Source organism: Pezoporus occidentalis, unplaced genomic scaffold, assembly GCF_034315485.1.
Source record: "Pezoporus occidentalis ecotype Australia unplaced genomic scaffold, CSIRO_AGI_Poc_V1 ctg39, whole genome shotgun sequence".
Lineage (NCBI taxonomy): Eukaryota > Metazoa > Chordata > Aves > Psittaciformes > Psittacidae > Pezoporus > Pezoporus occidentalis.
The window spans coordinates 8,254,779-8,270,656 of NW_026915713.1; the positions used below are offsets into that span (position 1 = coordinate 8,254,779).

General features: G+C 40.5%; 1 protein-coding gene across 3 annotated transcripts in view; it reads left to right on the forward strand.

Moving 5' to 3' along the window:
- FYN (FYN proto-oncogene, Src family tyrosine kinase) overlaps positions 1-15,878 on the forward strand; it is a 144,237-nt gene that overhangs the window by 58,391 nt on the left and 69,968 nt on the right. For all 3 annotated transcript variants that reach the window (XM_062632500.1, XM_062632502.1, XM_062632501.1), the window contains exon 2: positions 3,644-3,713. The gene's annotated coding sequence lies outside the window, so the exon portion shown is untranslated. The remainder of the gene's footprint in view (positions 1-3,643; positions 3,714-15,878) is intronic.

Here is a 15,878-nt window from a genome sequence, read left to right on the forward strand (position 1 = left end):
AAAATACTTATTTCTTTACAAAAAGAAAGTAATTTTTACACAAGGCTACATAAAAATACTGCTGGTATACATGCAACACTGGGGAGAATGTATGTTGTTTTGGTAAAAACCTCCAATTTGTTGAAGCTTGTGCTGCTTACAGGAAAAGTTAATAGAATCATAGAATAGTTAGGGTTGGAAAGGATACTGCTTATCTCCCAAGACTGTTTTGTTTTTCTTTAAAGTTTCAAATTAAGTCTCTCGGAGATTCAGAGCAACTTTGCATGTCTGTTGGTGAGCTAAGTATTTTACCATGTCTTACCATGTAGGAGGAGATGCTTGGACAGCTTTTGTTTGGACACCTCTTCTGTATTGGCAGTGACGTGTGTGTCACTGTTTGGGGTGATGGGATCAATAGTTGCAGCTACTTATGGGAAGCTGATGCTCTTAAATCTAATACTGTTCAATTGATTATACTTTAAAACAGCCTTATTCTGATGGTAAGCAGAGGGGGAGTTCAGTATGGGGTTTTTTTTTTGGAAAAGGTTCTTATTCTCAACACTTTTCCTTAGCCTGAAACCTCTGCTCTCCCTTTACCACTCTTCCCCTGGCTGGAGTAACAAATAAACCTAAATGCTTACTCTATGTCATTCAGATGGTGCCAGCAGCCTGTTGGATATTGGGTTATACCTTTGGACACTTATAACCCACTCTTCCTAGCTAAAGCAAATCTAAACCTTTTATGATAAATTCCTTCTGTTAAAAGAACTACTTATGCAAACAGACTTATCCAAAAGAAGGGCACCTTTCACTGAGTAGTCAGGTGGCTACTTCTGGGTTTTCATTTTTCCCAAACACAGTAGCTTGGGAAAGCAAGCCCTCTTCAGTAGTAATTTTGGTCAGACAAACTTTTTGTCACCTCTTCTATTTATTATACTGATTACAAAGAAGCCAAAATTGGTGTGACTCAAAGCTTGTATTCATTGATTTTGCACCTCCTATGCTGTAATCTGCAAAGTTAGCAAAACTTTTCTGAAAAGTGTTGGTCAGAATTTAGACATAAGTAACATTATCCAAAGCTTTCAAGAAAAGTGAATATTCCTCCTACATGCTTAGGCAGAATGAAAATCATTAAGGATAAAACCGAGTTCTGCACAGACCCCTGGCAGAATACAAAGAAAGAGGGAATAATCTTTGGTTTCCTCTGCAAGGCAGGTCCAGCCCTCACCCCCAATTATTCAGCAAAAAAATGTTCCCTTCCCACCTCCCTCCCTGCCCTGCTCTACCTCAAAATACCTCATCTCCTTTGTAGCCAGAGAGACAGAGCACGTTTTGCATCATCTTCTAAAATCAAACAAAAAGCTTTTCGTCTGCCACTCTCAAAGTTCAAAAGTTCTTGCAAGGCTGGAGGTGTAGTAAATTGTCTCTCTGTCTCAAATTTAACTAGCCAATTCTTTACTTAGCCTTCTTGCTTGTTTTTGTCATACATGGTCTCAGTGAACAGCTTGGACTGGACTCCTTTAGCATGTATAAAGACAGCTGCTTAGAATCCAGTACCATAACAGTACAGTTTTTCTGTTGGTTGAAACTAGCACTGCAGCCAGATAAACACTAATCAGACCTGCCATTCCCAAATCCTACATTTGCCTTTCCATCCTTTTCTCCTTCTTTCCCTAGTTTGGTTTTTGAGGGGGGTTTTGTGGGTTTTTTGTTGTTTTGTTTTTATAAAAAACCCAAACCAACAGTTAGTTTTTGTCCCAGTTCCTGCACACGAATTTGTACTGGGGTGAAGGAGGAAGGGAGTGCTGCTGGGGCTGCATCCAGAAGCTCCACATCAGTGCCAGGGGGAGCTCAGCCCTTTTTGGCAGCGGTGCCCACCCCTGTCTTTCAAGTATTCATGGGACCAGCAGTATGGAGTACAGAGTTTCACTTATTTATCACTTCTCTGGGGAAATTATTAAATCAGTCTCTTGGTGTAGAAGAAAATAATGAGCTAATCCAGAGTCGAGGTGCTATTGGATTGTTTCGGATCTGGTTTGTCTCTTAAGCTGCTAACTTTTCTGCATGCAGATGTTATCCAATTAGTTCAGAGGCAGAAGCAGAGTTTCTTGAGTCGATTTTTTTCTTTCTAGGCCAAATGCCTGGCAGCTAGGGAGGGAAATGGATGGCACTGGAATAATAACCACCTTCCCTGAGTTTGAGCAAAGCAGTTAAGACCAATCTTTTTTTCAGTGTTTTCAGAAACTCTGCCAAGCCGTACGAAAGGTGTTGGGGGAGGAAGGGGTGTTGGGGTTTTCTTTCTTTATTCCTTGATATGGCCAGTTTTTTTCTCAACCACTAAACAAAGCAAGCAAAGATGCTTTGGCAACAGCCTCATCTGATTTGTAATGATGCTTTTTCTTTTCCTTCTCTTCCCACCCTGAGCCCTCCACCCAAAATGAAGCCTAAGCCTTATGAGATCAGACATCTGGTAGCTAATCAGGATTTAGAAAAGAGTGATACAGTTCCTGTGTTTTATAGAAGATTTATTTGGTTATTCCTTAATAGAAATTTTATTTTCTTAGCTACTTTTCATGTAACGATGACCAGTAAAAGCAATTTGACCTAAGAAGCCATTCCCCCTTCCTTTCCTGTGGATGCCTACAGCAACCTTCAGGAGAAGTGCTAGTGCAAAGGTCTGTGGCTTCTGCAGCTGAGGCAGGTTTCCACAATTAAAAGTACAGGGTTTCAAGTAGTCTGCGTATAGCTGTAAATTTATTCATCCATCAATAATTCACAGACACCTCTCTCATAAGGTATGGGGAAGCTATGGGGAGAATGGGAGTTTAAAGCAGTTTCACTGGAGTGGACACTTGGGCACTGAAACGTGTGTGCAGTTAATGCTCCCGAACCTGAACACTAGCAGAATCACAGCTCCTGTCTTCTAGGTGTTTACAAACCAAACACTTTGACATCATTGTTAGTCTGTGCTCCATGAGTTGTTCTCTCAAAGATTTTGCCTCAAGGAAGAATAAGGAGTGGCTGTCATGTGAAATTTACTCAAGGTTGGCAAAATGGTGGCATTTGTCACTTCTGCTCTCCGTCTTCTACAAAGTGGCACTAGTGTGTGTCAAACTGGATTTTGTGTAGACTTCTCCTCTCTCTTTGTTCTTCTTGAGAGCGCCAAGTAATTAATATAGTCTAAAAATGTAGTGTGGCACAACCCTTTATTTATTTCTTTGTGCAGTTTGCATACAAGGGGGCTGTGAGAGCCTTAGATGCATCATATTTCAAAAACACTTTGCTAAAGCAAACTCACTAAGAGATATTGGGTTGAGCAATTTTTTTAGGGCCAGATCTAATATAATTGGCACACTTGCTGTATGCTTCTTTGCATTTCACGTTGTTGACTTCGCCTCGCTGAAGTCCGAATAGCTCTCGTGTTAGTGACAGTGATGTGTCTGAGCAGTCTGAGGGAGAACTGCAATTATTTTAACATTCTGTATAATACTGGTGGAATTCAGTAATCAGTTGTGAAGGTTCATATCCAGTTACCTCCTTTCCTAAAACAGAAGAAATTGTGAAAGTTTGGTGGTAAATGCTAGCAGAATGAGAAAGAAATGTAACATAATTTGTGGTGTTCCAGTCACTAATTTTTTCTTTCCCTTTCTCTCTTGTCTTACAGGGCACATTTTCGAGCCATTTTTGAGGAAATGTGGTGAATGTAAGCTTGCTGTCTTTGGGGGGAAATTCTGGTAAGTGGTGCTGTCTTGATCAATTTTGGTTTTCAATTAGAATTTCAGAAACATTGGTTTAGATTTTTTCAGTTTAAATTTTTTTAGCTGACGGGAAGTACAGAGACATAGTTGATTGTATGTGGTTTTCTTTCTCTTCTGTGGAGACTCGCAGCATGAGAAGCATTGACAGAAAACAGCATGCTAGGCCTCAGGGCTAGGAATGTAGTTTCATTTGCTCCTGTGGCATCTGCTCATTGTGTTTGTAGCTGTTATAATCTGCTCAAGAGTGTGCTAAAACCTGGAGAAGAAACACAAAGGCCTGATTTAAAAACAAGGGGAAGAAAAAAGCATGCCAGTGGTATAATAAATCAGGAGCAAAAATAATGTAGAAGAAGCACATACCATGCAAAGTGGTGAGGGTGTCCAATCATGCTGAAATCTTTCCATCCAATCCCAGAATGTCAGAGTGGCACACTTGCCACATGGGGCTATGATGATTTGCTTATGCCTGATAGTAGTAGTTAATGCAGTTAAATGCTGCTGTGCGTTGTACCAGTTTTCCTGTTCCATCCCACAAAGACAAGCTTTGCTGCTTCTCTGGCTGTTCTGTATACACCACTTCCAGAGGCACGAGTTTCCTACAGACTTTGGGTCCTGCAGTCCTATGGGCATGCGGCACGTTGTCTGTGATGCGTCTGTGCTGCTGAGCTGCACTACTCTGAGGAAAAGGAGGCAGAGAAGAAAGTGAGCTAATTAGTGACATGCCCCAACTAGAGCACAGTAACCCAGAGAAAACTCTTCCAACGTGCAAAAAAGCAGCAAACCTGGAGCAGTTTGTAAGCTCATCTTGCTTTTCCCCCTAGGAAACTGTCAATACATACAGTTCCGGCTAATGCCAATCCATCATTGTCACCCTTGGGAAAACAAAGCCAGCAGAAGTTTGTTTCACTTCTTTCCCTTGGTCAGGAAGGGTATTGGACTGGTATTATTTCTACAGGCAGCGTGGGCAGATTGCCGATGGAAACTGGCTTATTCTCCACTGGCAGAAGACCTCAGAGCTGGATAGCCTGCAGGGTAGAAAACTGAAAATCAAAGATCAGCTCTGTGGGAGCACTTGTTCTTTTCTGCCATTTAAAAAACCAGATGTTGTTACATTGTACACAAAAATCTGGATTAGCTAGCAGATGTTTACATGTAGATCACTTAGCCTTCTGCAGAACGCATACTCTTAGAGATAAGATAGCCAAGATGAGAATTTTATGCAGAGGTGGACCAAATGCACTAAAAGTCCTGGGCAATGGTACAATGGTGGATCCAGCTGCAGCTCATTCCTTTAAGCAGTTTTCTCCCTTCAGCTTGGCTTTCCTCACAGTTGTGCATTTTGTAAGCCTGCACCTATATCCATATATTGGGAAATATGAACAGCAATTATTTAACTAGAATTTAGTTACAGGGCCAAAAATAAGCCACAGACAAGAGCACAAGCTCATTAGTCCATAAGGTTTTGTACTGATTTCTGTTAATGCAAAAGAGGATAGGATATGTATCTAGTTTTCTTTTTGGTGGTAGTAACAATACTTTGCTCCTAAAAGTTGTCCTTACAGATTGGCTGATCTTTGTGTGAGGTGTGACAAAATTATCGTGCTCACAGGTTAAGGAGTAGAGTCATAATTCAGAAGTAGTGATGCCATGTAGCACCAAGGAAGAAATCAAGAGCCTTGATTTTCAAAATTCAACTGGCTAGAAGTTCTATGGCTTCTCTGGGCACCTGTTCCCATGTCTGACCATCCTCAGAATGAAAAAATTCTTCCTTGTCCCTTGTTATTGCTTATTATCAGTCAGTGCAGACTTTGCATCTTCCCTGCCTGTGAGAGGAGCCTTAGAGAAGACCCCAAAATTGGAGAAGCAGCTTCTTGTGACTCCAAGGAAATGTGGTGTCACACAGATGAGGTAGACTTGTTAGTGGGGAGAGGAAGTGGGGGGGAAACCAAGCAAAACCCCAGTCTGGTTCACAGAGGTTCTTCTTGGGTGATGTTGATCTTAAGGTCCTTTCCAACCCTAACTATTTTATGATTCTATGTTTCTTAACCCAGGTTCAGACTTGAAGAACATGGCTGCTTCTCTTAGTTGAATCTCAAAACTTGTGAAAAGGTTGGCTGACAAACTGATGTTTGTGAAAATGACCTGTTTTCCTGACTTGCCTAGATACATAAGCCAAAGAAGAGACACTTCTCAGTGCTGAATTGTAAACATCCTGGAAATTCCTCAAGCCAGTCTGGAACTGTATTTGTACCACTCCATGCTCCAGGATTTTGCCCCAGAATTTAATATTGTTTTCCTGGAGGCATTATAATATGTAAACAGACTGCAAATTTTGCTTGTTTTCACAGCTGTTCCTTCCCCTCTTCCCACTTCAGACTGTTTGAGACAGAATAATCAAGAACCTTGAGTTTCCCTTCTGTAATATCTCTGACCCTGCTGTAGATTTGCCTATGGCATTCCACATTCCCAGGCAGTTTAAAAATAAATACAAAAAATATAAGACAAGGAACCCGTTTTGCCCAGTCTCTGTCCCTAACCCACTGCTTCCAAGAAGGACTGGACATCAAGAGAACGTTTTGAATTTGTCTTGACATGGCAGCTGAGCTCTGAGGCTCAGCAGTTATTTATTCGTCTTGTATCAGAGTCTTAGAAAAGGTCATGCAGCCTCCAGATCAAAAATTCATAATGGATTTAGGAGCTGATTAGGGAAGTATACTTGAATGCTGGGAGGGACACCTTGGCTGAATTTAAAACTCGCTCAGCTAAGCTGATATCTTTCTAAGCAATGTGAGAAGAGACATCTTTTGAATGAGATTTGTGTAAAGCAGCTTTGCTGATGTCAGAGCAGATATTTGCGTGCCACTACAGGTTTGACCTGTCTTCAGTTGAGCATAGCGTTTGGCAAGCTGTCATGAAACGGACATCCTTTCACATCAAATACTTACACGACCTCAAGAGGTCCCAAGAAGCATGGCTGATGTAGGAGAGAAGACCTTAGTGTGATGTGTTTTATTTTTTTTCCCCTAGTCAGACTGCTCTTTGCCAGTCCAGAATCCCCTTAAAGCTCTTGCCTTTCATAAGAGTTTTTTCTATTCCCAAGCATGGCTTTTGATGAACAATATGGTGTTCTTTCACTGTCCATCTAGACCCTGTAGGTGGTCACAGCCATCAAGATCAGTGGCAGATCAAACTGTGAAGTGAATAGAGAGTCTGCTGTATTGTAAACCTGGCCTGCATCTTTCTGCGCCAGGTGTGCCACTGTGTGCTTGTCCTCTTCCCACAGGTTTCTCTTCCCAGGAAAGCTGTGAATGGTTCAAACACAAGTCTTGAAGCTGAATGTATATCTTGGGGCCTGGAAGTCCACTGCTCTTTCAATCTAAATTTAGGCAGGGATGATTCCCCAAATGGAGCCTTTCGATGTTTCAGCTGAAATCTGAGATGCTGTGCTTCTATCTGCAGACTCCTCTGTAGTTCAGAAGCAACTGCACATCTTAAACAGTGGTTTCAGCGATTTCTGGTTGCTCGAATATATCACGGAAGATTTGGATTTCAGCTCCTAAAACACGAATCTGGTATTTTATTTCAGGGGGTTGGGTTGGGTTGTTTGTTTTTTTTTCATTAAGGACGGTCAGATTTTTTTTTCTCTCTTCATTTTAAACAAACAAAGAAAAAACAGGCAAATGCCTGCTTTGATTTTAAGAAAGTATATAAAATTTATTTTCAGTCTATGCACATTAAATATGTTTACATTTAGAAAGATTGTGATGCCTTGTCCATTCCTAGGTGTCTGATTTTTATCATACAATTATTTACATCCTTGATGTCTACCAAAAATGTTACTGAATTTTTCTTGGTGATCCTTCACACTTGTCAAGTTCCTGACATAAAATATTACAGAGCAACTATATATTATCTGCAGAGAGCTTACAATGTGGGCTTTCATTGCAAAATTAACCTGCTGTTACTTTTGCTTTGTTACCTGTATTCTGCCATGTAAGATGCAGAAAAGGTTTTGCCAGAATCATTAGCTGTTCTCTGCAGTTAGGGCTGACCTGGTGCTTTTTGGTCCTGTTTCTTGTGGCTTTTCATTTTCCAAAGTCATTAACTTGGGTGCTGATGTGCCTCATAATGTTCTGCTGCATATCTCTGTTATCTCTTCCTATGGGCTGAAGATTATCGTGCATCCTTAGGAAGGAAAGTGTGTGGAAATATTTGAGCATTTTTAAATAATTATGGGATTTACCAAGATTTGCTATGCTATGCTTGTAATTCCTTCAGTTTTAGTCTGTTTCTTTTCTTCTGGTCTAGTCTGTGCAAAAGATGTGCATGTTGGTGCCACTGGGTGTAGTAAATGTTATATCTGGTCCATAAGATTGCTAAGGAATGCAGCCTGTTCCTTGCCCAGAACTGTGTGTCTCCACTCCCAACTAAGTTGGATTGGGTCTGCTCTCTTAAGAGATGCGAAGCAGTGTTATACTTGTGTTCAGTTAATTAAATCAGATAACCCTACACAAGGAGGTTATGTTCCAGTCTCCTGCAGAACAGATCTTCGTGTCTCCATAGAATCACAGAATGGTTAGGGTTGGAAAGGACTGTAAGATCATCTAGATCCAGCCCCCTTGCCATCTCTGTCATTTTCCCAAGTGTTTTCCTACATTTCACTGTTAATCCATTTAATACAGCTCTTGGTTTTATTTTTTATTTTTTTCATGGGGTTAAGGTGATCCAATTGTTTGAATTGCTCAGCAAAAGAGAGCTGGTCTGTGGGCCATCCATCAGATGTCCCTCTTGCTATAGCCATGGGAGAAGAAATAAGGAAGGACAGTTAAGACAGCAGATGGAGCAGAGCACTATGTGTAGCTGTACCTCCCAGCTTTCTTAGCTGGCTTAGTGGCAGAGATGTTTGCAGTAGATCCTGATGATACAGCAGCTTGGAGATCCATGGTAGGATTTTGCAAGTGGTGAATTGGTTGAGTTTGTTGGTTTGTTTTAGATCTAGATAAGAAGCCCTCCAAGTGTGCTTTTGAAAGGAAAGCATTAAATTTGAATATTCAGATGTTGGTTTGGGGAATGTTACATCAGCTTTGCTCTTTTCTGCATGTGTGTTGGTGTAGTCAACACAAAATCTCCAGTTCCATCACACTGGCACGTTTTCATACCTTCTGTTCCTCTTTCTCCCCTGTAGAGAACTGAATAAAAACATGATTCTATGTATGTGATACACTGCAGGGCCATCTAACCCATAAGTAGTTCAGATTTAGTACGGAACAGCCTTGCATCTGGTTTCGCGTCCAGCTCTGATCATTCAATACTAAAATGTAAATGCAGCTTGGAGCAGGTAGGTTCCACCCAGCTGGTAGTAGGATCCTGAGGTGTCGAAAGTGCAATGTCCTGGGAACTTAGTTGCTCGGAAGCATCACTTCCTTAGCAAGCTCATGCAAATAAATAGAGATTTATTTTTTCTGAGGTTAGTAATTTAGTCATGTTTGGGAGTTTTCTGCAGAGATCAAAACAAAGATTTTGCCTTGACACCGTGCAACTTTATGGTCCAAATTGCAATCACAGCACAAAACTTCTTGTGCTGTTCAAGGGGTGGCCAGAAGCTTTTAACATGAGCACATCGCTCCAGTTTCCCATAACTTGTTTCAGAATTAACTTGGAAAATTTTGGCTGACATCATGCCAAAAATCCAAAATGGCAACAAAGCAAGGACAAAAAACACCTCCCAGCAAACATCCAGCATAGAGAGTGTTGCCAAACTTGTGTTTGTTTGTGCCAAGTTTATAATCAGGCAGCAACAGGGTCTTAGTGGGTAATGTTCTCAACCTGCAGCTAATGAGCTCTGCAGCACAAGGAGTGAGGAGCACTGCAGAGAGAGGCAGGGCTCTTATGTGGTGCCTGGTTTGCATGATGCAAACCAGAAGAGAAGGATCATACGTGAGATTACAAAGAATAGAGAGCATGACTTCTGGGCATCAGATAAGGCCATTTCTGTGGACAAGACTTACTAAATGAATATGTGTTGTAGTGATAAATACATCTATGTGTAGAGTTTAAGGTGTGTGGACTGACCTGAGTGTGTTGTATTTTTGTGGTACAACCACACTGATGCTTTACTTCTAGTATTTCTTTTATGAAATGCAGGGGGAGGGAGGTGGTTAATGTAATTATCTTGAAATTAATTCTGCCTCATCAATACTTCATGGATTTAATAGATTTTAGAGATACAATCATTTGGGAGACTATTTTATCAGCCAAGTACAGCAGAGATTGCTGAAACTAAATGGAGGACAGAATGCATGTGTGTGATATAGGATGCTGTGGTATCAAAAAGACTTAATTATTATGGGATTTGTTTAGGAGATTTCTCTCTGCCTTTTGTGAAACGTCATGTTGGGTACTAAATCCTCTGCGTGCAGGCAAGTTATCTTTTCAGTAAGAGTTTGGTACAGATCTCTAGGCACAAGTGTCACACTGCTCTGGTCCTTCACCTCCTGCTGTGTCTCCCTCTTGCTTAAATGCTCATCTGGCATGAACATAATGAAACTGCATATAAAGGAGCATGAAGAAGAGGAGAGATTTCACTGCAGATTACCAAAGCTGAATATTTTTGGACACTGAGTTATTTATATGAATCAGTTTGCTAAGCTCAAAAATAAAAGGAAGCCTGGGACACAATCCAAAAAAAACAAGAACTGAAACTAGTGTGAAGATCATGCATTAGTGCATGTTTTGAGAATGCCTGCAGTGCTGTAGCACAGTTCCCATTTCAAAATTAAACGTAAGATGGGTGGATCTTGAAGGCCATTGCTCAGTGGTGAGGGAGATTCCTGCTTGACCTGTTACTCTCCATCAGCCGAGGTGGAAAGCTTTGATAGGGAGCACTCTTCAATGTCCTGCAGGAGCCCTGCTAGCAGTGGTGAACAGCATTTATGGGTTCTGAGGGATCCCACACAGCCTCCACTGGTCTGGAAGAGTCAGCTCTTCCCAAGACATGTTATCAGGGAAATCATCGATGGCAATATTTAGTGAGCTTAAATTCATGAGAAGTTTGTGTTCATACTGAAGGTATCACCCTGAAAATCTCAGAGCTAACAGAGGTTTATACAGCCTTCTAATAAATAACGTTTTGTCCTTGTGACCTTTATACTTGTTCTCCGCCCACCCAGAGAAATATATGTAAGATAGCAAGTCATATTGTTCTTACGGAAGAGAAAGTAAGAAAAGATTCAACTCTGTAAATGTCATTTCTGGCCAGCCCATTTAGTATTATGAGACCGGGAGAAGTCTGCTTTGAAACTTTCCCTCTGGCAGAAGCTTGAAAAGCCTTGAGGCTGGTGTGCATCCTCAATCATGTCATGCAACAGCAGTAGTGAGAAATATAAAATCTACTATCTCAGTCTGCTAGGATTTTGAATGCTGTGCTGAGTGCTGAGGATTTTGCCTTTCTAGTCTTACAATGCAGTATCTGGTCCTGTAACAGCCTTTAAGACTGTACTGATTTGCTGACATAAGTTTTGCCTTTTTTTCTATCGAACTGCATTTTTTAGTGTAGATTTTGTGTTGTGCTAAAAATAGAAATAGCATGAGACCTTTTGGATTCCTTAGAAAATTATTAGTTAGCTATGTGCATGGATCCTAAATGTGATCTGAAATGTTAACTACTTTATTCCCTGGTTAACAAACCTTCTCATTCATGCAGTTAAGATGCTAGCTAGAAAGATGACTGTGTGGCAAGAAACTGCAACTGCACACTTTGGAAACAGGATTTCAGGTCATTTCTTGTCCTCTTTAGCTACATATAAAAAGTTAAAAGCTTGCCTTTTCTTCAGGGGGACCTTACACCTAGTTATGGTACAGTATGATTAAAGCTAGTAGTTGCATCAATGCACCAGTGCCTATTGGGTGCTGGGTGTAGTTAGCAGTAACTAGAGTGAATCATCAGTTTAGGAAAGTCCTCATCTTGCTATGGTATTTGTTGATTGTGCATGACACTTAGGAGGTTTTGTCCATTCTGTCCCTTTCTGTTAATTCTGCAATATTAGGGTATTAGTCTCTCTTGGCATGCTGTTCCATTTACATCCTTTAATGAGAAATATTTAGGCCACTACATGTCTTTATTCTTTCAAGACAGGCTGATGGAGATCCATTACATGAAATTCTGCTCTATCCGTTGAGCAGGGTATCTCCCAGTACATCTCTAGACATATAGAAAACATAGAGATTGACAGGTGATGAATGATGTAGACTTCTCATTGTTTTCTTCTATGGTGATTAAGCCAAATGTGTCAAAACACAGAGAAACAAATTTGTGAGTGAAATGGAGTATTTTTTGGCTGGGAAGACAATGCAACATCCACAGTTCTTGATTTTGAGATATCTTTTATGATAGTCTTGGTATCTGGCAAATGCCTTTGCAGGATCCCAAGATCATTCCACTTGCTTTTTCAAATGTTTTGCTCTTGAGTTTTGCCCTCTAACTGACTAATTATACAAGGAGGCTTAGTTTGAATCTAACCACTAGCTTTCCTATATGTCATTAAACATTACTGGGGGATTAGCATGCACAGTTGTAAATGACAGTATATATCTTCATTTTCTTTTGGCGATTAAGCCGTTTATAAGCCAAATGTTTCAGATGAGAGAGAGAGCATTATTCAAAGCTGACAAAGCAGAAGGAACATTTGTGTTGAATTAAGGGGCTGCTTGCAGCAACCTTTTGCTCACCTCGAGGAAGTAAAGAGCATGCTGAAGGTGCAAGCTGCATTGCCAGTGTAAAACAGAATTCTTGCATGTTGATACTAAAGTATTCATCATTTCTGGGATAGCGTGGCATGTGCCTTCCACGTGTGTGTCATCCTGTGCGTGTGGTGTAGACGTTACCCAGAAACAGTTATTTGGAGAAATTTGTCTGGTCATGCATGTGGAATATGCCATTGCCTAATACTAACAATAACAAATCTTGCACGTAAGTAACTGTGGCTCCTGTCTTGCCCTGAGTGGCTTCACGTGGTTTAAGCTCGGTAAAAGATGTAGCACCCTCCATCTAATATCTCTTGCAGCAGAGTGCAAAAGGATTGTGTTTTGCATAGTATGCAGAAAGCAGCCCATCTTGAAAGTGTTTCAGAAGGTGGGTGTTGGGCAGAGCTCTGAGAAAAGAGTTGTTTCCAAGCAGAGAGACTAAAGCGCTCAAGCTGCTCACTGCGAAGTCAGGAGGCTTTGGGTAGAGCTCATACTCAGATGATTTTGTTACTTTACTTTTCCCATCCACTTTAGGTCCCCAAACTTACATCTGCTTTTACCCACGCTTTTATTCATGTGTGATTTGAGTGAAAGTACGTGAGACCTGTGTTTTAAATTTTGTGGGAAACACAGACCTGTTACTCTGGTGTTGCAAAACACCTTTTACAGCACCCTTAAGTTTCCAGAAATCAAAATAAAAATGTTTTCCTTTTGAGGCATATATTTAAGACATCATTGAAAGTCATGCTTATTGCAGAGGACTTTTAACTGCTGTAGTAAGTGTTTCTGTTGCTTAACATCAAAAGTTTCTATTGCTCTATTAGATATTTTTGTAGTTGTATTTCTGCTATAACAAATAAAAAATTCCTAAGCCATGACTTTTAAGCACCTCTTCTCTAAGAAAACTCTTCCTCAATAGTATGAGAGACCAGTACCAGTCTAGGCCACCATCCTGCTTCAGCAGGCACTGTCACAGTGCTGCTGTGCAGAGAAATTTTGTCTCAAATTTCCTCTGTAATCAACAGTTCTCGTGGTATTTTTTTACCCAGAATATTTCTTCTCTTTTTGAAGCTACCCATGAATATAGTCAATGTCTTGCTAGCTACTTTTTTTTTTCAGACCTCTGAAGGATAAATTCCAGGAGCCTTATGGTCTGTCATTAGACCCCTCTGGGTTGGAGATGCTTCTACTTGTCACCCAGATATGAACTTGCCTTATTATTTAAAACAAAAAAAAATAAAAAGAAAAAAAAAGGAAGGGAACCAAACCCTCTTCAGTTCCATGGTAGAGGAGGAAGACACCCGAGGCACCGCTAGCAATTGGTTGTATAGCTTCTTCAGGTTGATAACATGCTCTGGTAGAAATCTGTTCTTCAATGGACAGTTCTCTAACAATATTGGACAGGGACAGCAGCACATTTAATGCGCTTTGCAAGTCAGGCATGGTTGAAGCACTGGAGAACTGTGAAAGTTGAAGAGAAATCCCCTTGGAGCTTGCTTTGCTTGCTCACAACTTGCCCTTTCTTGTGTTTAGCCAGTTTGAGTCTAGATCAACTGCCCTGGGCTCATCTATGTCAGTGGAGTGGGGGAGTGTGAAGGGACCTTTTTTGTTTTTCCCTTGCTTTTTTTTGAGGGGGGTTGTGGTGTTTTTTTTCTGGTTGTTTTTGTTTTTTTTTTTACACCCAGAACACATGAACAAAACAGCACGCAGTTCACCAATGAAATAATAACAGTTCACACAAAGGCTGTTGGTTAAGGTGCCATGAGATGTCTTGGTCAGTTTGACATAAACTAGCACGAGACTCACCAAAGGTCATTCTCTGGTTATGCGGCAGGTGACACCATATTTTCTGTGTTAACAGACTTGACTGTAGTTTAACACAACCAGCAATCTCTGATTAAACTTCACGTAATTGACAGAAGTAATTCCTTCTCACGTTGCATGCTGTTTTTCCGCAAGAGTCTGAAAACATCCAAGCCATCCCAATCCATTCGTTAAATTTTATAGATGTTGCTCATCTTCTGACTAAATAGAAGCTGGAAAAATAGGATTCTTCAGTGCAGCCCAGTTAAATCTTTTGCAAAGACTCCTTAAAGTGTCAGATACAGCTTTCAAATAGCAGAGACTTACACTGAAGATTATTTAAATCTGTATGACATCATCACTGAATAATTTAAAAGACCATTTATTATGAAAAAGCATTCAGTAACCATTGGAAGACTTATGTGTGTGAGAAATCATACTTTCTTGCACTGCAAGTCATCTCATCTGTGTTACGTTTGTTCTGGGTAGAAAACAGTATCTGTGACTGGGAGCCTCTTCAGGGAGTTAATCCTCAAATCGCCACCACTGTGATTTACAAGAACAGCTTTGTAAAGCTTCTTGAACTTTTTGAGGCTTTCTGCTTCTTTGTTGATCTTTCCAGGTCTAATGTAATTTTAGCTACTTCTTAGCAATTAGATTAGGCACAGACAATTTCCTTGTAAAATTGCCTGAGCAGGTCCTTTGGTAAACTGTAATAACCTTGTTGTGGCTCACAGGCATTTGGCAGAGTAATTAAACTGGACTTCAGTGCCACAAGCAGGTACTCAGTTAAACGCCACAGATATGCTCTGGTGCTTAGTTAAGTTTCTATATACATAATTTCTGACGTGGCCATATGTGCCTTCTATTTATTGTTTCTGTTGCAATCTATGCATTGTTTGCTCTGGAAAATGAGAGTTCTGGAATATAAGTACATTGAACGATAAAGCACTAGTATATCTTATCCCATAAATGTGCCAACATTAGAAGGATTCATGTTGATTTGTGCCATGTCTTTCTTAGGTATTTGCTTTAAAATAATACCCATTAATGTGTATTTTAAAATAATACTGGTTTAAATTAGTACCCCTGAATGTTCAGGGATTTTAAGATAGAGAAAAGTTAATAATTTCACAGAAATCAGAACAGAGGATCTTTACGAATAAGCCTGAGAAATGTACAAAACTGACAATTACTTTGTCATGCCGGGTCTGTATTGATTTTGTGCTGTATGACACATCCTGCTAGGTCTTTGTGCAGCAGAAACCACACTAACCTCCTGCCCCGTCCCCTGACAACCTCACTGCTTTCCTACTGCCTGTGTCTGGTACCCCTGCAGCTATGCCCTTTCAATGTTATTTCTTGAGCTTGATCCTCTTCATTTCAGAGAGCACAGAGAAAGCAGAGTGTTCATGTCCACACAAAGACATACCCTTACATTTCCAACCAATAGTCTGATTGCTAAAAAATACTCATGGGTAATTAGTACTGTGTATAGAATCATAGAATCATAGAATCATAGAATGGTTAGGGTTGGAAAGGACCTTTAGATCACCTAGTTCTAACCGCCCTGCCATGGGCAGGGACACCTCACAC